General features: G+C 55.9%; 3 non-coding genes across 3 annotated transcripts in view; all 3 read right to left on the reverse strand.

The window, feature by feature from the left end:
* LOC126305399 (large subunit ribosomal RNA) overlaps positions 1–236 on the reverse strand; it is a 4,221-nt gene extending 3,985 nt beyond the window's left edge. The window contains exon 1 of the ribosomal RNA XR_007553458.1: positions 1–236. This exon is cut by the window's left edge and continues 3,985 nt beyond it. This is a non-coding gene — a ribosomal RNA (large subunit ribosomal RNA).
* Positions 237–424: 188 nt separating this feature from the next.
* Positions 425–579, reverse strand: LOC126305445 (5.8S ribosomal RNA). The gene has a single exon (XR_007553497.1). It is a non-coding gene; the product is annotated as a 5.8S ribosomal RNA (ribosomal RNA).
* Positions 580–940: 361 nt separating this feature from the next.
* Positions 941–2,833, reverse strand: LOC126305307 (small subunit ribosomal RNA). The gene has a single exon (XR_007553375.1). It is a non-coding gene; the product is annotated as a small subunit ribosomal RNA (ribosomal RNA).
* Between the last annotated feature and the right edge of the window lie 2,167 nt (positions 2,834–5,000).

A 5,000-nucleotide genomic window follows, 5' to 3' on the forward strand; every position in this document is an offset into this window, starting at 1 on the left:
GCCTGGCACCCTCTACGGGCCGTGGCCTCATTCAAGTTGGACTTGGGCTCGGCGCGAGGCGTCGGGGTAGTGGACCCTCCCAAACACCACATGCCACGACAGGCGGCAGCCTGGGGGTTCGGTGCTGGACTCTTCCCTGTTCGCTCGCCGCTACTGGGGGAATCCTTGTTAGTTTCTTTTCCTCCGCTTAGTAATATGCTTAAATTCAGCGGGTAGTCTCGCCTGCTCTGAGGTCGTTGTACGAGGTGTCGCACGCCACACCGCCAGCCGGCTGTGCACGCTACCGAGAAAGTACCGGTATGCGAACCGCCAGGCGACGGGCGCGCATCGCACGTTTAAGGAGACGCGGCCGGCCACACAGGCGACCACGACACTCCCACGTCTCCGAAGCGGGACAAACGCCGCGCGCTTCAGTATACGTAGCCGACCCTCAGCCAGACGTGGCCCGGGAACGGAATCCATGGACCGCAATGTGCGTTCGAAACGTCGATGTTCATGTGTCCTGCAGTTCACATGTCGACGCGCAATTTGCTGCGTTCTTCATCGACCCACGAGCCGAGTGATCCACCGTCCTGGGTGATCTTTTCCTTTTCAGTCTCCCACTGTCTCTTTCAAGACAGTAGCATTTGCGGGACTGAGGCGTCTGACGGCCCCTGTTCCACTATTTTTTTGTGTCCAACGGCCTCACAGCCGATGGGCGTCGTACGGCTCCACACCGGAGCGGACAGGCACTCGGGCGAACGTCATTCAAAACCGGCGCCAGGCGCCAGGTACCGCAGGCCAGCCGCTCCAGAGCTTCAGCGCTCGTACCACACAACAACAACACTTCCGCTAGTTTTGAGAGGCACGCGTGGTTCCGCACGCGGCGCACGGCCACTGCCGTACAGGTAGCGTGTTGCGCGACACGACACGCACATCGAAAGACATGCAGTCTAGTCGGTAATGATCCTTCCGCAGGTTCACCTACGGAAACCTTGTTACGACTTTTACTTCCTCTAAATGATCAAGTTTGGTCATCTTTCCGGTAGCATCGGCAACGACAGAGTCGATGCCGCGTACCAGTCCGAAGACCTCACTAAATCATTCAATCGGTAGTAGCGACGGGCGGTGTGTACAAAGGGCAGGGACGTAATCAACGCGAGCTTATGACTCGCGCTTACTGGGAATTCCTCGTTCATGGGGAACAATTGCAAGCCCCAATCCCTAGCACGAAGGAGGTTCAGCGGGTTACCCCGACCTTTCGGCCTAGGAAGACACGCTGATTCCTTCAGTGTAGCGCGCGTGCGGCCCAGAACATCTAAGGGCATCACAGACCTGTTATTGCTCAATCTCGTGCGGCTAGAAGCCGCCTGTCCCTCTAAGAAGAAAAGTAATCGCTGACAGCACGAAGGATGTCACGCGACTAGTTAGCAGGCTAGAGTCTCGTTCGTTATCGGAATTAACCAGACAAATCGCTCCACCAACTAAGAACGGCCATGCACCACCACCCACCGAATCAAGAAAGAGCTATCAATCTGTCAATCCTTCCGGTGTCCGGGCCTGGTGAGGTTTCCCGTGTTGAGTCAAATTAAGCCGCAGGCTCCACTCCTGGTGGTGCCCTTCCGTCAATTCCTTTAAGTTTCAGCTTTGCAACCATACTTCCCCCGGAACCCAAAAGCTTTGGTTTCCCGGAGGCTGCCCGCCGAGTCATCGGAGGAACTGCGGCGGATCGCTGGCTGGCATCGTTTATGGTTAGAACTAGGGCGGTATCTGATCGCCTTCGAACCTCTAACTTTCGTTCTTGATTAATGAAAACATACTTGGCAAATGCTTTCGCTTCTGTTCGTCTTGCGACGATCCAAGAATTTCACCTCTAACGTCGCAATACGAATGCCCCCGCCTGTCCCTATTAATCATTACCTCGGGTTCCGAAAACCAACAAAATAGAACCGAGGTCCTATTCCATTATTCCATGCACACAGTATTCAGGCGGGCTTGCCTGCTTTAAGCACTCTAATTTGTTCAAAGTAAACGTGCCGGCCCACCGAGACACTCAACAAAGAGCACCCTGGTAGGATTTAAACGGGGTCCGCCTCGGGACGCGAAAGCACCCCTTCGGCTCGCCCCACCGGCAGGACGTCCCACGATACATGCCAGTTAAACACCGACGGGCGGTGAACCAACAGCGTGGGACACAAATCCAACTACGAGCTTTTTAACCGCAACAACTTTAATATACGCTATTGGAGCTGGAATTACCGCGGCTGCTGGCACCAGACTTGCCCTCCAATAGATACTCGTTAAAGGATTTAAAGTGTACTCATTCCGATTACGGGGCCTCGGATGAGTCCCGTATCGTTATTTTTCGTCACTACCTCCCCGTGCCGGGAGTGGGTAATTTGCGCGCCTGCTGCCTTCCTTGGATGTGGTAGCCGTTTCTCAGGCTCCCTCTCCGGAATCGAACCCTGATTCCCCGTTACCCGTTACAACCATGGTAGGCGCAGAACCTACCATCGACAGTTGATAAGGCAGACATTTGAAAGATGCGTCGCCGGTACGAGGACCGTGCGATCAGCCCAAAGTTATTCAGAGTCACCAAGGCAAACGGACCAGACAAGCCAATCCGATTGGTTTTGATCTAATAAAAGCGTCCCTTCCATCTCTGGTCGGGACTCTGTTTGCATGTATTAGCTCTAGAATTACCACAGTTATCCAAGTAACGTGGGTACGATCTAAGGAACCATAACTGATTTAATGAGCCATTCGCGGTTTCACCTTAATGCGGCTTGTACTGAGACATGCATGGCTTAATCTTTGAGACAAGCATATGACTACTGGCAGGATCAACCAGGGAGCTGCGTCAACTAGAGCTGAGCAGCCGGCCGCCCGGGAGTGTGTCCCGGGGGCCCGCGCGAACACGCAAGCGTCCGCTCAATTATTCTGCAAACAGGAGGAGGCCGAGCTCCCCTGCACGATACACCTCGAAACCCTCTCAGGTCCCGGCGGCGCGCAGCGCCGTCCTAGGTACTTGGTCGGTTTCGAGAGAGGCGCAATCGCCCGGAGTTAGGCGAGTAGACGGTTTTAGTGCGAACACCCTTGCTCCCAACTGAGCTTGCCGCTGCCGACAGAGGCCCGGGAGCGTGCTGTCGTGGCATTGCCGGCGGGAGACAACACGCGCCACCTATGGTGACCGGCAGCTCCAACGCCAGCGCCACACAAGGGCAAAGCCCCACTTGGGTGCAGAAGCGAACTCTCCCAGCACAGCGCACGCGCCAACACGTCCGCACAACTGCGATACAAACCACCTGCGAGAACCGCTGGGGCGACCGAGCAGCAGACGGCGTCGCGGCGCCGAGTGCCAGGCGGCGGCGCATCCTCAACGCACACAGTCCTCAATCAGACCAGCACACTGCAGATGTCCACCGCGCTTCGCACCGGGCTCGGCTGAACCAACTTTGGCCGCCAGGCGCCGCGTGCAGGGTGCGCCGCAGCGTAGCTGCACCGCCTGCCGGGCCCGTCGGCTGGCGCTCCTGCCACTCGGCGCCCCCCACCAGCCGCCTGTTGCGCGTGCGCCCACGCAGCGCGCGGCCAACACGCCGGGCGGCCCCCCTTCACCGGCCGGGAACAGTCCCACCAAGCCACCGCCGCGTATCGCTTCATACCCACATGGACCTAGTCACGTGTGTGGATGTGGCGGGTACCGCTGAAACAACCGGTTAATAGCTGTACCGATCGTCGCCATCACAGATTCACCTCCAGCGTGAACAACCGCTCAACAACGGATTTCCAGTTCATTTGCGTATCTTGGGCAGTAAACGTAGATGTCCACCTACATTTGCGAATTCAACAATTCTTGCATGCCAGGATGTCATGTGTCACGACACGCTACATCAGACCACATACACACTGCGACATGTGCAGAAGAGAACACGTGGAAGGTGGCCCGCGCACGTATGCGATGTCCCTTCCGCGATCCACTGTCAACCGGCATCTGCGGCATGTCCCAGATATGGAACGCGGTCCACCAGGGTAGCACTTTGTGTGAGGCAATACGACAAAGTCGGAATACACGCGTCACTACATCAGACGGCTCACGCTGACCTGACCTGACCTGACCTGACCTGACCTGACTCACCGCACCACCACCCCCAGCGACCCAGGGTGACATACAATGCGTTCGTACGTTCCTCCCACACGCCTCTACGGCGTACCACAGTGCAACCTAGCTGTTATTGGGAGACGAGACAAGTAGCATCGAGCACAACATATGGAAATTGAGATTCGACACCGTTGGGCACAGCCAGCGTACGGTCACACGTATCACACTACTTCACTCTGTACGTAACGACCGATGATCGGTACAGCGTGTGGGTTACGCGTACGACATCAGCGGACAATGGACACAGACCATACCACGACGTACACTGAGGGCGTCGACATCTGAATGCAACTGAACAGCTGCGAGGCTCATTTAACACTCAAACGCCAGACCGACCAGCTTGAGAGGACAGAGACACAAAGAGGGGGACAGAGGGGGGGGGGGGGCGGCGATATAGTCCTATTGCAGTACAATTGACAGTGGATAGCGGGAATATGTGGAAAGTAAGCAACACTCGCAAGACATCTACATGAGGATAACAACGACACCAGAGATTCCGAGCAGTGAACTATGTTAGGCAAAGGGACAACGTGGGTTAGGTTAAGGGACAACGTGGGTTAGGTTAAGGGACAACGTGGGTTAGGTTAAGGGACAACGTGGGTTAGGTTAAGGGACAACGTGGGTTAGGTTAAGGGACAACGTGGGTTAGGTTAAGGGACAACGTGGGTTAGGTTAAGGGACAACGTGGGTTAGGTTAAGGGACAACGTGGGTTAGGTTAAGGGACAACGTGGGTTAGGTTAAGGGACAACGTGGGTTAGGTTAAGGGACAACGTGGGTTAGGTTAAGGGACAACGTGGGTTAGGTTAAGGGACAACGTGGGTTAGGTTAAGGGACAACGTGGGTTAGGTTAAGGGACAAATT

The sequence above is a fragment of the Schistocerca gregaria genome, unplaced genomic scaffold, assembly GCF_023897955.1.
Source record: "Schistocerca gregaria isolate iqSchGreg1 unplaced genomic scaffold, iqSchGreg1.2 ptg000310l, whole genome shotgun sequence".
NCBI lineage: Eukaryota > Metazoa > Arthropoda > Insecta > Orthoptera > Acrididae > Schistocerca > Schistocerca gregaria.